At 55.1% G+C, this 18,812-nt stretch overlaps 1 protein-coding gene and 1 non-coding gene across 14 annotated transcripts in view; one reads left to right on the forward strand and one right to left on the reverse strand.

Annotated features, from left to right (window-relative positions):
* Positions 1-18,812, forward strand: part of WDR25 (WD repeat domain 25) — a 146,096-nt gene that overhangs the window by 27,278 nt on the left and 100,006 nt on the right. The window lies entirely within an intron of this gene.
* On the reverse strand, positions 4,240-4,311 carry MIR9830 (microRNA 9830). Its single transcript, NR_128517.1, has one exon. It is a non-coding gene; the product is annotated as a microRNA 9830 (primary transcript).

Below are 18,812 nucleotides of genomic sequence, written 5' to 3' on the forward strand. Positions count from 1 at the left end.
GGGCCTCCACCCCCTCGTGCCCATTAAACGGTCATTGGGGTGAATTACAATTTCTCTTATAGGTCTGAGGTCAACTCCCCTGTTGGAGTGTAAGCCTCTTCGGGAGGAAGTAACGATTTGTACTTATTTCATTGAACTTACTGTTATTTTTTTTTGACTGGGCCCGCAGCATGCAGAGGTTTCCAAATCTGCGCCACAGTGGTGACAACACCGGACCCTTGACCCACTGAGCCACCAGGTAACTCCTCATTAAACTTGTTTCTTAAGAGTAGAAATCTATGGGAGTTCCCTGGTGGCCTGGTGGTTAGAATTTGGCGCTTTTACCACTGCAGCCCGGGTTCAATCCCTGGCCTGGGGAACTGATATCCCACATCAAGCCATTGCATGCTGTGGCCAAAAAAAAAAAAAAAGTAGAAATCCATGACTTTGGTCAAAATTCAAAAGAAGTGGGTGAACTGTTTTAAATTTTTTTAGTTTAAATAAATTAGAAAAAAAGTTAAAAAAAAAAATCAAGAGACAAAGGATATACTGAGAAAAATGGGTCTTCCTCCTTCCCGTCCTGGGTCTGGAGAAGCCATTCCTCCCTTGTCTCTGAATCCTAGGGAGCACCCAGCCCAGCTGCAGGGAGCCAGCGGACCTGGCTCAGCTGAGTTGGAATGACCTGGCTGCCTTTCCCACCAAAGCACTTCTGGGCCAATATTGAGGGAGTGAATTGGAGGCAAAGCCTTGGGAATTACAGGGATCAGTGAGACTCTTGGAAGAAGCTGGCGGACTTGTCCTTGAGCGGCGGTTCTCTCTACTGGGGCCTAGGGGAGGCCTTTGGCCTCCTTCCCCTGTTTCTCATGACGTGAGGCTAGTGCCATGCCCCCTGCAGGGCTGTTTTGGACAGTCAGCGAACTGGCAGCCCTGAGGGCTGCCTGCAGCTTGGCACAGCCATGGCGACACCCGGTTCCTTCCCCGAGCTTAAAATGCAAGATGGAGAGTGACGATGCATCATTTTGAAATGATGATATAAAATCAATGTGGAGGTGTGATTCCATTAATAGATTGCTGATTAACGCAACTTTTTAGGAGCCCATTTGTTGCCCAGAGTGAAGCTGGCTGGAATGAGGTGGAATTAGAATGGCAAAAGCCTAATTGAAACGCACATAAATGCTTGGCCCTCAGACTTCCATCGAGATGATTGCAGCGATCAATATTCCAGTTTGCCCGGCTGGCAGCTTCCAGGGAATAAGGACGGATGACGGACCTGGGGCGGCACTGCCAAACGGAGCATTAAGTTAATGCCTGTTGGCCTGGTTTCTGGCTTGCGTGGCAAAGTGTCTTGAGGAGAAGGGGCCCTGCTGGCGCGGACTTCATCAGGGGCCACATCTGGTCCAGCAAAGCTCAAGGCGCCGGCTCCCTGCGACTGAGTTTGGTAGGATGACAGCTCCACTTGCTGAGATCCCACCACGTTCCCAGTGCAGCGCTTGGCATCACACACACACCATCGGTCCTCCCCAGCCCTCTGGGATGTCGATGCGAGGCCCGTCTGAAGTTGAGGACCCGGGGCTCTGAGGGACCAGGGCCACGCTGCTGGCAGGTGGCAGGGCTGTGGCTGGGGTCCTCGACGCTTTACTTGCAAAGCCTGTGTTCTTTCTACCCTCCCAGGCTGAGTAAATCACCAGTTTGGATTCTCCCAAGGCTTTGAGGCTCCAGCTCGATCAAGCTCCAGCCCCAGGTGGGCCCACGTTCAAAACAGAGGACGGAGAAGGGAAGTTGGAAGTGCTTATTCTCACCCTGGTAGATGCGTCCCAGTGTGGGGACTTGGAGTGACTGGCTTTGGAGGCCAGGGGGGCAGGTCAGTGCTGGAGGCCTGATGGAGGAGCGCAGGGCAGGTGTGTTTCCTGGTCTTGGACCACCCAGCTGGGGCACGCGGGGGCCAATTCTGTGAGGTGGTAAGAGCCCTGAAAGCAGCTGCTGTTTACCGAGCATTCGCTGTGCTCTGGATCTTCACGCGGGTAACCCCCATATTCTCAAGAGCCCTTTTAGGCGTCTTATTTTCATCTCGCAGTTGAAGAAATTGAGACCTAAGCTGGTAGTGTCTGTAGTTAGTGTGAGGAGCTGGCTTGAGTGGGGAATGCATAGTGGGGAATGTGGCAGCCGAGGTGGTACCAGGTCCCTCCCGGGTGGCTTGCCCGAGGTCATGCTGCCGCGAGTGGCAGAGCTGGACTCTGTGCCACCCAGCTTCGTAAATCCTCACCCCACCCCGAACGTTGCCAGAACTAGAGCCTGTCATGCATGTGCAGCCGTGGGACCTCTCACCATCTCCCTGACCTTCTGGGCTGTGCTCTTCAGGGTCAAGGCTGCATCTTGCACGTCCTGTGCTCTCTGCCTACACAGAGGGAGGGCAGGGCAGGTATTTGTGTTGCCAGTGAGTGAGTGACACATTGTGGGGATGGAGAAAGAAGGGCAGCCCCAGGGCGGTTAGGAACCGTGATTAAAGACGTGCGTGGCTCTATCAATGGGCCCTCTCCTTTCCTCATTTCCTTCTTTCTTCCTCCTGGCGTCTGGGTAGAGGGCTGCTGAGCAGGATGGATGTGGGATGACGGGGGACCAGCCCGACGCGGTAGGGGAGCCCTGGGGGTGGTTGCGTGGACTCAGCAAGATGGTGGCAGCAGTTTCGGAGTGGAGGGAGTTAAACCCAGAAGACAAAGTCTGCCCAAGTCCTGCCAGGGGGAGAGGATCGATGCTGGCCTGAGCCTACAGTTAACATCTTAATCGGAACCAGAGAGTTTCTGCGGGATTGGGTAACGACGTATACGCAGGGCTCAGACATTTAATTTGCATTGGGTCCCGTGTTCCTGAAAAGTTGCTTTCAGATTCTCATTGATGCGCTCACACTTTGGGGGTAGTTGTTCTCTTTGACATGAATAACCCCCTGTTGACTCTGAGACCCACACCCCTCTCATAGTCTAGAAGGCAGTGAGGAAAAGCTTTTCATTCAAAGCCCTGTTCATCTTCCCAAGTCAAGTGAGATGGGGTTGGATAGGTAGCTTGGCTTAGACAGCGAGGCTGGCCTCCTGGCTAATGGTCATGGGTGTGTGTGTGTGTGTGTGTGTGTGTGGTGGTGTTGTGTGTGCAGAATAGGTGCCTTAATGCCCCCCTCCCATCCCCCACCAGCCCAATTCCTTCTTCAGGGTGCCCTTGTTGGAAGCTGGTGCATTCCCAGGGCAGCTGCTGCTGGTGGCTGCTTATTACATGCAAATCAGAGAAGCCATTCAGACCACGTGTACCCTGGGCGCTCTGGCTATGTTCTTTCTAGATGCTGGGGAGGCAGCTGTCCCCTGAAGCATAGAATTATTAAGAGTGGGGACCACAGTTTCACACTTTGGTGCCCAAACAGGCCCCAATGCTCTGCTTCACTAGATTGAGTCTGGGTGCTAGAGGTTGGAGTGGGGACAGAGGTGTGGCCAACCCCTCCCCCGTGAGCTCGTGGTACCTGGTGAATGTCCAGACGTTTTACTAGGCGGGCAGTGGAAAGGACCCTTGGCTGGTGTCAGCCAGGTATTGGGGAGCAAGATGGAAGAGAGCCAGTCCTGATGGGGGCGGGAGGGGACACTTGAGCTGGCCCTGGGGGTGGGAGGGAGGCAGTGTAAGCTGAGGGCCCTTGGGGGCAGAGCACAGGTGCCTGCGTTCCGACAGCGGGGAGGGGCTCAGGGTAGAGAGCCATGGACAGCCTGTAGTGGGGGCTTGGGGCTTTGTGAGGCACGTAGGTAGGTCTCCGGTTTCTCTTACAGGATGTGGGAGCGTGGAGAGTTCGTGAACTGGAGCCTGTGGAATTGAGGGAAACCCCCTTGGGGAGACCCTTAAAACAGAGCAGAGGGGCTGGGGTGGTAGGCACCCCCCCCCAGATAGCTCTGCACATCTTTTATTGAAGGGCTCCCCTCCTTTACTGTAGACTCCCAGGATTTAAATGAAAATGTAATTAAAATGTAGGGGCTTGAAAATGCCTGCCTTTGCTGCAAACTCACTTGTGCATCTACTGAATTTCAGTGTTGCTCGGACCTGTGCGGTGGGCATTAGGGGTGAAGAAACCTGAGGGGTGGGAAGGTCAGCATCTCTGGGATCTCCGGGAAGGTCCCACAGAGCCCCCCAAGTGCCGGCTCTTTCCCTTCCGGTGCCCCCCCCGCCTCCCCCCGCCCCCAGTCTCTAAAGCCGAAGGCACATGGGGTTATGAGTGTTTGCGCAGGCCGGCATAGGACTCGGTGACGCAGCAAAGAGCCGCAGAGTGCTGGGTGACTCATCCGACCTTTCCAGACACCGTGGTATGTCGCTGCTCTGAAGGGACGAAAGCAATTAGCCGTTAACGCTGGCAGATGACGCTAGAAGAGTACAAAAGCCTTCCTGGCTTGTCTTTTCTGTGCCTTGGATGTTTTGTTTTGTTTTTAAAGCTATGTGAATTATTTTCTTTTTAATAATGTTTGTTTTCTTCTGATTATTAAAATAATGTATGCTTATCGTAGAGAATACATAAATGCATTAAATAGAAAATAAAATGCATGAATTATTTTTCCATTACAGTCTGATTAAGAATGTTTTGCTTGTGCAGAGGAAACTTGGAGCACTCGACTTATTATATTGGAGGAGCCTGTTGAGATAACGCAGATCGTTGGGTTGCAACCTGTGCTCTGGGGGCTCCGGGGGCTTCATGCAAATTTTCAGGGGCTTCTGCCAGGGAGGGTGAGCCGGGGGGGCTCAAGAACCGGCCCTCCCATTTCCCCCGGCAGCTATGCGTTATCTGTCTCGCAACTGGGCTTCCTCACATGGCTGCCTTTGAGCAAATGCCTTGGTGGCTTATCAGGCTGGGGACTCGGTGATCCGGACCCAGCGTGTCATTTCGCAAGTGAGGTGTCTGAGGCCGTGGGGAGATGTGTCTGGCCTAAGGTGACATGGTGGCTTGGGGCTGGTCTTCGTGCTTTCTGACTCTGCCTGGCCTTTCAGAATATGAATCAGTTTGAAATATTGGCAGTTAGGCTTGAATGTCGCTGTCACCAGCTATGTCACCATGCAGAGACCTCCCACCAGGCTGACCAGGGGTCTCTCAAAGGCGTGCTTTGGAGGGAAGGGGAGCCCTCACAGCAGCTGGCCCTGGCCCATCATTGCCGTTAGATGCACAAAGGAGGAGAAATTGCTCTGGGTGACCCCCGGTCGTGTGAATAATGAGAAGAAATTAAGCAAGGGCCGTGTTTCCTGACACTGATGTATTAGAACACGGAGGAACTTTCTACAGGAAATTGGAGCAGGGATCCCTTTAAATTGAATCTGAAGCTGTGACCAGCAAGCCTGCATTGGCCCTGCATGTCCTAGCGCGAGTTAAGGAAGCCTCGTCCTGGGTGAGAACGAAGTCCTCTGGGGACACAGGTTAACGGGGAGGCCAACGTGGCGCAAGTTCATAAACCGCCTCTCCTGTGCCTTGTCTGTGAAGGCTCACAAGAGTAATTTGCTTCCCGCAGAGCTGCGCCAGAATTCTCCTCCTTATTTTATTAGATTTTTGGCCCAATACATCTGTTCCCTCTCATTGGTTCTGTTGATAATAATTACCCACCCCCTTCCATCTCCCCACGGATCTCTTTTCGATTTTAATTTTTTGCAGTAGCTGGAAAAGTTTTCCATTGTAGAAAATAAGTGTTTGCAAATCAGAGCACTCTGGGCCAGAGCCCTTCTGAGCTTGCGGAGGGAGAGGGTTCAAGCTCCGTTTTCAGAGTGACTGTTAGGATGGTGGCCACGGAGCTCAGGGGTGAGAGCCGCCTCCATCGGACCCTCGGGGTCCATCCTTGGCCTCGGGAGCTCTCTGGGAACTGCGCCTGGAGTTCAGGCCAAAGCTCACCGCCCTCGGGGAGCCTGGAGGACATAGAATATGCCCCAACCCTGGAGCCCCAGGGGAGGGGGACACGGATAATGGCAGCCACTGCTCATTGAGGTCTGCGGGGTGCCAGACACCACGCAGGCCATTCCACCTAGCTCACAGTCTAATAAATTTCTTCATTAATAAGGTAATTATAAATAGCAGAGTGCTATGTACTGGGAAACAGAGAAAAGTGGCGGGTGGCTGGGGAGAATCCACAGAAAGAGAAATGGCAGGCTGAGACTGGGGATGTGAGTGCAAGGACTCAGAAGAGGCAGAGGGCCGGGCACGCTGGGGCTGGGGCTAGGTGGCTCTGGCAAGGAGGGGGGCGTGAGACTGGGCTCGTCCCCAGGTTGTCCTTAGAAAGGGAGGTATTTCCTTTATCGTTGAGTCTTAGATGTTTCTCAAATTATAGGACTCTCTCTCGCTCTTTTTTTTCTTTTTAGGGCGGCACCTGTGGCACATGGAGGTTCCCAGGCCAGGGGTTGTATGGGAGCTACAGCTGCCGGCCTACACCACAGCCGCGGCCTACACCACAGCCACAGCAATGCCAGATCCAAGCCATATCTGTGACCTACACCGCAGCTCATGGCCATGCCAGATCCTTAACCCACTGAGCGAGGCCAGGGATCCAACCCACATCCTCATGGATACTAGTTGGGTTCTTAACCTGTTGGGCCACAAGGGGAGCTCCTATAATTCCCTCTCTTCATATTGGGCCACAAAGTTTAGGCAGATCTTTTGATATTTTTGTCCATCATGTAATTTGTTTCAGTCATTTGCCCATCTCTCTCTCTCTCTCTCTCTCTCACACACACACACACACACACACACGAATCTTCAGTAAACTAGTGAGCGGTCAATGCACTTGGGAAGACCATGCGGCTTTGTGTTGGGCTTGGACCCCAGCTTCTTCGCTCTGTGATGTTGGGTTTCCCATCTGTAAAATACAGAAAGTGGAATGGAGGGTCCGACTTGCCAGCACCCTCAGCGTCGCAGTAGGGACTCCCATATTTCTCTGGGCCAAAGCAAGCAGCTCAGTGGTCCTGTTCACTCAGGAGCTCGAGCCAGACACCTAATAAGTGTGTGTGCACCTGCTGGACACACACATGTTCTCCAGTGTCAGAGGCAGTCTGGGCACTGCTGTCCTCTTTTCCTGTTCCGTTGTGATTTTCATGTGATACTTGCTTTTTTTTTTTAAGCTTTTGAGCATCAGCAGATGGCCCATGTAGATCCTTGCTTTTCATCACAGAACCTCTGAAAACCCAGCTTTGCCTAAATATGACATCATGGAATATAGAAAAGCAGAGCGATCTAATGTTGAAACAGTTAGCTACCTCAGTCAGCAGTTTGCATGATGCCAACAAATACTACTGTGTTTCCTTTAAAAAGTTACAATAGCTCTTGGCACCCCTGTGAGTTTGCTGGGGTGCCCTGGGGGCACGGTTGGGGGCCTGCGGTGATATTTACCTCTTGTGGTTTTGTGAGGGTTAGGTGAAATGTTAGGTGCAGATGCTCAGGGCCGTGCCCGTACTAGGGGCTTAGTCACCGTTGGGTTCCCTTTTGGGACACACATAAAAGTGTCCCCTTGGCGTAGTGAAGATGCCAACCTTGACGGTCCCTGGGGAGAGGGGGTGGCAGTGGATGAAGAGAGTATTTCTGTATTTGTTGTAATAGGTGATTTAAAATATGTGTATATGTTAAGAGATATAGATTTATTTCCTCAGTATCCCTACAAGTACGTATATTCAAAAGGGCCTCTAACCTTTTTGTTTTGCTTTTAATCTTCTCATTGTGAAGATGGCGGGGCGGGGGTGTACCTGTGCTTTGCCTTAGATTTGCGGTATTTGCGGTGGGGAGAGTGGTTAGAATTGAGTCGGTGATTTGGGCAGGGATGGGATAGTGCAAGGCCATGAAAGACGTGACGGGCCTTAGGATTTTATTCATGATGAAGTGGAAAGGTTTTACTTTTGCTGTTGTTGTTTTTTGTTTGTTTGTTTTAGGGCCCACCCATGGCATATGGAGGTTTCCAGGCTAGGGGTCCAATCGGAACTGCAGCTGACCGCCTACACCACAGCCACAGCAACATGGGATCCAAGCTGCGTCTGCGACCTACACCACAGCTCGTGGCAACCCCGTATCCTTAACCCGCTGAGCGAGGTCAGGGGTCAAACCGGCGCCCTCATGGATACTAGTCAGGTTCGCCAAGGGTTCTACATTTTCAAAAAAGTCAATAAACTTTACTAAGGTGCAACTTACGTATAATAACCGGCATCCATTCGAAGTGTATTGTTGGAGCATTTTGACAATCTGACCCTGTGCCACCCCACCCCTCCCCCACCATCAGGATACAGAACACGGCTGCCACCCAGAAAGCTTCTGTTTCCTTTATCAGTCACCCTCTTCTTCCGCCCCAGTCCCAGGCAACCACTGATCTGGTTTCTGTCATTACAGATTGACTTTGCCTGTTCTAGAATTTCACATAAACAGAATCAAGCAGCATGTGATCCCGTGTGTCTGGCTTCTCTCACTTGATGGAATGTTTCTGAGGGCCACCCCGCCCTTGTGTGCCTCAGCCGCAGTCCCTTTTCATGGCTGAATAGTAGTCCATGGGACGAAAATGCTACCATGTGTTTATTGGTTCTTCTGTTGGCGGGCATGTAGTTTATTTCCGGTTTGGGGCTGTGAGGGATGGGACTTTTATGGACATGTGTGTGTGGACATTTGTTTTCATTTCTCTCGAGTACGTGTCTGGGAGTGGAGCTCCTGGGTTGTATGGTCACCGTATGTCCAGCTTTGTAGGAAAGCACCTGTTTCGAGCAGGGCTGTGATGCCTCTTTGTTGGCATCTCTCTGAAGGTCCTTTTCCTTCCGGGTGGCGCGCCTCGGCTGTGCCGTCCATCCCTGACTCGTGACTTCTCCGCCGACCTCGTCCAGAATTCTCCTTGGTTTCTTCCTGTGTGGGGTGTGTCTTGTCATGGCTGTTGGGGAGCAGGGTCAGCACTGGGGTGCCTGGGTGGGTCCTGGTAAACATGCTGACTGCTCTCGTTATTTCTGTCACTGGCTGCTGTAACTTCTGGTCGCTTCTCTGTGTGAAACCAGCCAGCCATGTAGGATGTGACCTAAGCCCTGTACCACGTGGCCCGTGTCCCCAGCCCCTATGTCCGGTCCTGTCGCCAGCCACCCTGCTGTGTGCCTTGGACTCTTCCAAGTTGGTCTGCCTGCTGCTCCCCAAACATGCTGCACCCTTCGTGTCTTGGCTCCCCGCCTCCCCGGCTGTCCTGCCCACCCGCCCCCTGGACTCAGCTCCAGGGTCCCCGCCTCGTGCCCTCCTCACAGTTGCCTTCCTCCCTCACCCCGGGCTGGCGAGGACCCGTTGGTCCCCGGAAGTGGCGCACTGCTGGTCACTGACGGGGGACTCCACGCGGGATTATGTGCAGGACCGCGTTCCTTGACGGTCACGAGCTGCTTGTCTGGAAGCAAAGCCACCCCAGGGAGAGGCACGCTCACCAGCCCGGTCTGAAAGGCCCGGCCGGCCCCAGGGTCCCACCTGGGCTGGTGGGACGGTGGGGGCGAGCTTGGTGAGCGAAGCCTGGACCCTGCCCCCCCCTCCCCGTGGGCCTGGGGGGAACTGGCCCTCTCTCCCCAGGGCCACTCAGCGGCAGGTGGCTGCCCTGATGATTCTTCGCTCGGTCCCTGCCCACCTCTTCACCGCAGGCGTCTCCAGCTGAGGGAGGAGCATCCGAGTCGGACGCAGAGCCCGTGCTGGAGGCTCACCCAGCGAGTTGGTGACACAGGGCACCTTGGCCCGCAGACCTACAGATGGGGCCAGCTGCTTTCCCACAGCTTGGAAGGGCCCGAGCTGCCGGGTCCCCTGGCCAGTCCGCGAAGCTGCTGTGAGCATCCGTCTGTGCAGGAGGGAGAGCTCTGAGCATTACCTCACTTTGCAGGTAGGGGTGCTAGAGACCGAGCCTCGTGCCGGCTGACTGCCCAGATGCTGCAAGGTCTGTCTGTGTGACAGACACAGGGCCACCGTCACATTTTCCACCTGACTTCTCCGGGGCTGCAGTGACCCTGAGCTGTTCCTGGCCACTGCCGTCCACCTGCCACTGCCTGTGCCGTGGTGACCTTCTCCCCACGCTGCGCCCGGACACTTCAACTCCGTGCGTGCGCTCTTGGGTTGGCGTGAAGGTCGTCACCTGCCTTCTCACGGCCCGTGATCTTGTGCATTCATCACGCAGTGACACTGAGCATCCATTACAGAGGAGACATCTGAGCCGTGGCGCAGTCTCTCAGCCACGAGCATCGAGCATCGAGGGGGGGTTGTGCCCAGGTGGGTGTAGGGGACAGCCCTGGGCGTCACCTCCAGGCTTGCTGAGCGGGAGTCTCCTCCCGGCCAGCGTCCCCCTCGGGGGCAGGGTCCCGAGCCCCTCCTCTGTTTTCTGACTCAAGACACTGCCCTGCAAGGCGGTGCTCCAGGAAGGTTGGTTCTTCTCCACGGGGCCTCTCTCTGGCTTCCCGGCCCCGCTTCACACGTCCTCCTCCTGCTGTCCGCCCTCTAATGCGATAGCCTTCTCGGGAGGCTCCGAAGGAACAGTTTGTAGAATTGTCGAAAGCGCTGTTGGAACACAGAAAAGGCTATTTCGTGGGAAGATGATGACCTTATTGACTGTAATTAGCCAGTTCGCCGAGGTTTGCAATGTAGTCCAGCATCCTGCCTTGCTGACGTGGTGGGGGGTGGGGGGCTCCTATGCTAATGTCTTCCGGGATGCAATAGTCTTTAACACATTAACAGTTTAATTTCTTCTAGAAGGCTTGGCAGCCTGGTGTTTTCATTTCCAAAGCCGAGGTATAGCTTTACAAGCATCCACGTTAATATAATAATTATAATTGTGAGCAGGTAATTTCAAACACTGACATCAGGAGTTGTGTTTGTAGCTGGAGGAAGCGCTCAGGTAAGGAGTGGAGCCTCGCCTCTAACCGCCCGCGAGGGGCGGGCCGCTGAGAACCCTGGCGGCTCCGGCTCTGGACGGACGAGGCTTTGTACTGGGGGCCGGGGACATCAGCGGTCAGAGATTCCTGCGGTACTCAGCCCTCTGAGAACATGCATGTTTCAGGTTAATGGAAATTTTCTTTTCTGAAGAGTTTTGCGTGCAGGAGCGAAGGCCCTGACCTGTTTCCGGGGTTCCTCGTGTCAGGCTGCCCTGGGCTGGGCCCGGGCCTGGGCTTGTGTGAGGAAGTACCCAGGAGAGGACGGTGTCCACTGTGTCCCGTGGGGCCTTCCTCACCAGCCCGTGATGCGGGGACATCTGAGGGGGGCACTGGTGGCCTGCAGGCTGCTGCCCCCGCTGCCCCGCACCTGCAGACGCACGCGGCGCAGGCCCCGGCTGCCCCCTTCGCTCTCACCTCCTCGGGCTGCCTCGGCCACCCAGCCCGCAGCAAATGACTTGGGTTTTGGGTTCTACCTTTTGGTGAGCAGATTTTTTTCAGTTCTGTGGGCATTATGCACATAGCGTTTTGGATCCTGTTTCTAAAGCTTCGTGTCTGTCCCTGTTTTTACAGCCTTCGAAACGGCCCTCTTCTTTCATGCGGTCGCATCACAATTTCTGAAGTTGTGTCCCTGTTGCTGAACACTGAGGTTTGTCCCAGCAGGGTTTTGTTGTTGATTTATAGGCAAGGCTGCAGTGACCTCTTCCTGTGCGTCCTGTTCAGCGTCTGTGTAGTTGCTTCCTCGGGCTTGACTCCTAGGGCTGGAATGACTAGTCAGGACTGAGATCAGCTTAAAAACGTTGAAAGTTGTCTTACAGCGGTGACAGTGTTTGGGAAATAGGAAAAGGTAGAAAAGGGAAGATCAAGACGGCCGTCTGTCCCCTCGCGTTGCCACCGTGTCAACTAGGCGTGCACGAGGCTGCAGAAGGCAGAACGCCCAGCTCAGGTGGCTCAACCAGGCAAAGGCACGTGTCCCAGCGACCAGACATTCGAGGAGAGCCCACGGCTGGTCCCCACGTGTGGCTGTGCCATGAGCAACGCTGGCTGTTCCCTTCTGCCCTGCTGTTCTTGGTGGCACTGGCCTTCATGCTGCCACCCTTCTCCTGCTGGGCTGGGTCTGCCCTGCCTGGCAGCTTCTTCCCCACCTCCCTTCGACCTAACCCCCCGCCCCCGGCTCCCGCCCGATGAGTCTTTTGTCTTTTGGTTTCTGCCCGCTTCTGCTCTTCAGACAGAGTGTCTCCTGCATTTGGGCTGCTGCGCTAATGAGATATTTGCTTCTTTTTCCTGCCTAGCCCGCATTTGCACCTGCCTGTGTTCGTGACACAGCATTTGGCCCAAGCTGAAATCTTAGCAGCATCGGGCGGAGAAGGGAGAGCGGTGCGACTGAGGCCCGGGAGGGGGCTCGCCTTTCTTTTACGGGGACTGCCTTGCATCCTGTGTTTCAAGGCCCGCCAGGTCGCTTGGGTTAGCCCAGCCTGGCCCTCTCTGCCTAGCTCCGTGCACCGGGATGGCAACGCCATCTTCCTGGGGCCTGTCGGTTCCTCTGGTCCGTCCAGCCGAGGGAGGTCACCCACAGAGCCACAGTGGGTGCTCTGCAGATTGTGAGCACGGTCCGTGCCTCAGGGAGTTCCCAGAAGAGTGAGGAGACAGGCAGCGATGCCCTCACATGGTCACCAGCCCCCAGAGCAAGCCGAGCAGCCTGGAAACGAGTGAGTTGTGACCTGCTCTGACCCTACAGAAAATACAAGATAATAAGACTCCTATGGACCTCCCAGCAGACTTAACATTTTGCCGAGTGTTTGCGTTGGGTCCTCTGTTTGTTCAGCAAGGAGTGAAATATCGCTGATGTCGCTGAAGCCGCGCTGCCCTCCCTGGCAGTGGCCGCACTCCTGAGGCTGGTGATTTGTTTTCCACCGTACTTCGTGCCCTTATCCGTGAACGGTACGTAGTAGCGGCTTTAAAGATTTATAGAAATAGCACCACGCCCTATATCCTTGTGTAATTCATGAAACATTAACCATTGCGTTTTTGCCGTTTTTCCATGCATGCAGACACACACGTACACATACACGCCTATCTGTATGTCTGGATTATTTATTTTTAATTGCTGTATGGCATTCTCCTGGATGGAATAAACCGCAGTTTCTCTAGTTCATTGTCCTACTCATGCAAGTTTAAGTTGTTTTTTTACTTCTTATTTCTTGCAAATAATGTTGCAGCGGACATGTATTCCAGTCAGCCATTGCTATCAATAAAGTGCCTCCAAACTTTGTAGCTTAAATGTTTGCTTTGCTTACGAATCTGCAGACTGGGCTGGGCTTGGTAGGAAGGCTCATTTCTGCCCTACTTGGCCTCACGCGGGGTGGAGTCCTCTGACGGCGGGTGACTCTGGCTGCCCGCTGGGGCCGTGACTGTGCTGGTGCCTGGAGCCCTACACGTGGCCTCTCCACATGGCCTGGGCTTCCTCACAACATGGCAGCTGGTTCTCTGTGCAAAAGAGCCAGGCCGGAACTTACAGCCTTAGATACTCTTCCCTGTAAGCCTAGGAGAGGCTCACAGACCCCTCCGAGTGGACGGTGGGCCTTGGCGTGCGCCCTCCTTGACCCAGCTCAGTGCCGCCAGGTTGCTTTACTGGGTGTTTGGTCTCCTGATGCCACTACAGGACTGGACAGTTCCATTTCTCTTTTTTTTTTTTCTTCATTCTTGGGCCACACCCGTGGCACATGGAGGTTCCCAGGCTAGGGGTCGAATTGGAGCTGTAGCCGCTGGCCTACGCCACAGCCACAGCAACGCCAGATCCGAGCCACTTCTGTGACCTATGCCACAGCCACAGCAACGCCGGATCCTTAACCCACTGAGCGAGGCCAGGGATCAAACCCTCAGTCTCAGGGAAACCAGTTGGGCTCATGACTGCTGAGCCACCGCAGGAGGTCCGAAAATACCATTTCTTCACACCCTCTCTGACACTTGCCATTGGGGATTTTGATTTCTTTGCCCTTCTGGTGGGTGTGAAATAGGATCTTGTTTTAATTTGCCTGCCCACGGGTGAGGCCAAGCCCCGCACTGCCTCCTGGGGTGGCGCTGGGTTGGATTCCCTTTCCCAACTGATTGCCGTAAAGAAGACAGAAACGTCAGCGTGCTATTTTTTGGCTTATGATGTCAATTTTTCAAAAGAGAAGTGGCGCGTTTCCCACAGAGTTTATTGCAAACTATTATGAAGACCTTGGAGTTATTATTGGTATGACTCACTTATGAAAAAAAAAATGATTTCAGTAACTGCAGGCTGTATTTGTAATGTGATGGATTTTCATTTAATCTCTCACCTCTCTATAATTTGCCCAATTTAAAAATGCCCTGAAGCTTGCTTTCTCCTTGTCTGGGAGTCCTGTTCTTGCTATGTGTTATCACAATAATAGTAATAAGAAATGATGCCGATATGTGTCTGCGAGCTCGTGCTGCCTTCTCGGTCATTTAATTACTTGCGGTACTGATGTCCCCCGCCCCCGCCCCCAGGTCTCCTGCTGGAACAGCAGGCGTGCCGCGCCTCTGGGGAGAAGCCACCTGTGACTGGTTGCTGTCGGGGTTGGCAGGCCCCAGGTTGGGAGGCTCCCTGGGACCCCCGGGGCTGGGTTTGGGTCCCCCTGGGGCACCTGGCACCCCACGGCTTAATGACGCCAGGAGGTCGCAGAGGGCCGTCCATCCCCTTCAGAAAGCCTGGCCCCTGGGCGCGTGCAGGAAGTACTCACCAGAGCAAATAATTCAAAACGCTCGATTATGGTAATGATCAGGCTGACCTCCTGGCTTTGCTCAAAATCATCTGGAAAATAGCCGTGTCTGACCAAGAGTTTTAAGATGAATTCCTAAGCCTTCCTTGAAAAGTGAACTTTTGGCTACTTTTTAATTTAATCAGGCTCTGTCTGAACCTTCCGTCTGCGGCTCTGCTGGGGGAACATTATCTTCTCTGCCTCCCTCCCCGGGGCGCTCAGCTTCTTATCTGTGCTGAGAACCAGAGCCTCCGCGCCGGAAATGAGGCCCCATCTGTGTGCTGAGAGCCGGCTCAGATCCTCTGCAGACGCTCTGGAAGCAGCCTCTGCATCCAAACCAGGGCCCCTGGCGAGCTGTGCATGCCGCCGCCGCCGCCCGAACCTTCTCGATTGGGTGCGTGCCACAGGCCCTTACGCCGTTGCTGCTGCCGTGCCGTCCAGATGTCGCAGGTCATTCCAGGAGGCGCCAGGAGCGCGTCTGTCCTGACCAGGCTCCGTGCTGGTCCTGAGGAGGCTGGGCAGGGGTGCTGCTCTGGAACAGGGGCGCCAGCCAGGACTGTCTGCGCTGGTCCCGGGGCTCGCTTGGTACCAGCCAGAGCGGGCGTGAAGGAAGAATCCTTGTCTGTTGTTCTCAGGGGAGGAAGGCTTTTGGGGGGCTCATCACTCCTCTGGGGAGCGCGGGTCATCCTGGGCGACTCGGCCAAGGCCTCCTAGGCTGGTGGGGTGGGTGCCGAGGCCAGGCATTGCCGTGGCCGCACCACTTCTGGGAGCCTGTGGCCTTTTCACACCACTTTCTAGGTCCCAGCAAAAGTCTAATGCGGGTGGGGCCTTAGCTCCATTTCCGTGACAGGTTTGTTCATGGCCTGGGAGTTCCCGTCGTGGCGCAGTGGTTAACGAATCCGACTAGGAACCATGAGGTTGTAGGTTTGATCCCTGGCCTTGCTCAGTGGGTTAAGGGTCTGGCGTCACCGTGAGCTGTGGTGTAGGTCGCAGACGCGGCTCAGATCCCGCATAGCTGTGGCTCTGGCGTAGGCCGGTGGCTATAGCTCCGATTAGACTCCTAGCCTGGGAACCTCCATATGCCGCGGGAGTGGTCTTAGAAAAGGGAAAAAAACAAAACAAAACAAAACAAATAAATAAAAAAAAAAAAATAAAAGAAAAGTTTGCTCATGGCCTAACAGTTTGGATCCCACATAAGCAAATACCAGAGCCTGCTGTCCTCGTTCACCGCGGCCTTCATTTGCATAATGAGGGTTAGGACATAGCTTTTGGGGACCTACCCACTGTCCCCAGGGCTTTCTTATCTGATGACCCAGGTGTGCCCTGCCTGTGCTGAGCCAAGAGCCCCAGCCTCCCGTGGGTCCTGAAAGGGAGGCCCCCGCTCGGCCTTTGGGCCCTGACGTCTAAAGCCCTTCTCAGTGGGGGGCTTGGTTTCCGGGCCCCTTTTCCTAGCGCCAGCCGCCGCTGTCCCCGCCTGGGTAGCCCCTGCGATGGGCCACACTCTGCCGGGTGCCTCGCGGCCGGGCAGAGCCCGACTTCGGTCGTTGCGCTGCACGGATGGGAGACGGAGGCCCAGCAAGGTGACACCTTCCCTGTGCACGCGCTCCCCCTGCCTGTCCCTTACAGCACATGTCCACCGCCTGCTGGGCTGGCCCCTCTGCTGCCCCCACAGCTGCCGGGTGAATGTATACAGCCGTCGGGTGCCCAGCTGAGAACAAGGGGGACCAGGAAGTGGACCCGTGTTTGTTAGACTCTAAAACCTCTGTTCTCTCCGCCCCTGGCATCGATCATTAAACCTTTGAGGAGGAATGAAGCCCGGGCCAAAGCCCGACGTGTCGGTTTCGCAGTAAACGTCCCTGGCAGCCTGGCTCGCCTCCGAGAAAGCCATTAGGCAGCGCTGTCACACGCCGGTGACGGTGGGTCGGTCCTGCGTTGACGCGCACTCGGCAGGCTGTCACGAAGGCCTTGTCAAGTCTGTGTTTTGAAAGGGTTCTCGAAAATGACAGGCTTCATTTCGGGGGTCTTTGTTAATCTAACGGTGTTCGCCACTGAAACATGTGGACTCTTCACCAAGGCTCTTGCATGTAATGAGCTCGGGGCAGAATTAAAACCGTTTGCGCTCGGTCGTGGGCCCGGGTGCGCAGCCGGGGCAGTCATCTGGGGGCCCGAGCCCTCAACATGAGCCAAGGGACCCTCGGGTGGGGTCAGGGTTAGACCTCCAGCCTTCAGAGGGCCCTGTGCTGCCGTTCCCACCCGAAGCGGATTTGCATAAGCGCAAAATGAGCCCGCTTATTCTCCGCACGGAGTCCTCGTGGATCCGCGTGCCGCGGCTTCGCATGGGGTGGTTTAAAAAATTAATAGACAGGCCTTTATTTCTCTCTCTCTGAGCCAATGCTTGGAATTAATTTTTTCTGGCCCACTAACTCTTGTGGTTAAAAGTACAAATTAAGCTTTCTGGGAGAATCCATCACAAAATTATTGAAAAGTCAGTGTGGAGAAGATAATGGGCTCAGTATTGGGTTATGTCTATAGGGTTATTGTTTTCTGCAATTACACTTTCTGTTGTTTTTCTTCCTTCGTGCTTTGGGAAATCAACCCGAGAATGGTCTCCCACCTCGGAAGAGTTATTGGCTATTTTTCCCAAATGGGATTGCCCTTCCTGAGAACACTGGGCATCTGTTTGACAGCAGGTTATAAATTTGGGCTTGGAGTTCTCTGAAGAAAGCATGAATCTTAGACAATGGCGCTGTGATGCTGTATTTCAGGCGGGTGTGTAGAGCTGTCAAAAAGTCAATGAAGTCCTCCGGCGCCGGCTTGTACCCAGCCAGCATTTGTCAAGCCTTCTGCATGTACTCTGGGTGGGATTAGGCGGCAGATTATGGCGTGTTCTCCAGCGTGTCTGGTGCTGCAGCTTCCCCGTGCCCCCCAGCCCTTCCTCGAGCGGGATCTACTTGAGCCCCAGGCCGCTGGAGGCCGTGTCCACTCCACGCCATCCTTCGTCCTGCTGGCCACCAGGCGTGGCGCCGGGCAGTAGAGTATCCAGAGGGCAGGTGCACCTGCCCCAGAGAGCAGCCCTGGGCAGCTGCTGCCCTGCCCTCCCTGCTGTCGGCCCCACACCCGAGGAGACCTCGCCAGCCGGGCCCTGTGCCCGCTTCCTGCTCGTTTCTCCAGTGGTGGCTACTGAGGTTGTAGGCAGAGGGGCTCAGACGCCGGTGATCACTCAGAGTCTTGTTTTTTTCTTTTTTGTTTTTTTAGGGCCGAACCCGCGGCATATGGAGGGTCCCAGGCTAGGGGTCGAATCGGAGCTGTAGCCGCTGGCCGACGCCACAGCCACAACAACGCGGGATCCGAGCCGCGTCTGCAACCTACACCACAGCTCACGGCAACGCCGGATCATTAACCCACTGAGCAAGGGCAGGGACCGAACCCGCAACCTCATGGCTATTAGTTGGGTTCATTAACCACTGAGCCATGACGGGAGCTCCCCTCAGAGTCTTGCTTAAAACCCTCCAGACGCTCCACTCCGTGTTCAGGAGCCAGTCCAGTTCCTCTGTGTCCCCAAGGCCTTCTGGGACCTTCCTGTCCCTCTGCTGCTTCCGTGTAGTTTCTGCTCAGGACCTTTCCCAGGAGCACCCCTCCGCCCCCGGGCTGCGTGCCCCCTCCCAATGTGTTCCTACTGCCCCTCACTGCACCTACCTGTCACCATCTGTTACCTGCGAGGCAGGGGCGCGTGGCCTCACTCACTGTTGTGTCCCCGGCATGATCCCAGTGAGTGACGCACAGAAGGGGCTTTGTCAGTGTTTGTAGGGTGACACACGGGGCAGAGCGTCAGTGGCAGCCTGGCTGCCATCGCGTGTTAAAGGGGGTGGCGGGGTGACGGCTGCCTGCCGGGGCCCCGGTCATCTCTCCGTTAGGCCCTCCTATCGCTTGTCCTCCCTCACCGCGGACAGAAAACAGCCTGCTTCACGGTACACGTTCAGGGGGTCCGGGCTGCTGCCACCGCGAGCAAAATGGCCTCTGGAGAGAGGGCCGGGCTGGCGGGGCTGCCGTGAGGCCACGTGGATGGACTTCCTCTCCTCCGCCCAGCACCCAGCCTGTGGTCCTGATGGGGTCGCTGCGGCCAGAGGGCAGGGGAGGGGCTGGGGTCTGGCCTCCTGACTCCGGGTCCAGGGC

The sequence above is a fragment of the Sus scrofa genome, chromosome 7, assembly GCF_000003025.6.
Source record: "Sus scrofa isolate TJ Tabasco breed Duroc chromosome 7, Sscrofa11.1, whole genome shotgun sequence".
NCBI classification, from domain to species: Eukaryota; Metazoa; Chordata; class Mammalia; order Artiodactyla; family Suidae; genus Sus; species Sus scrofa.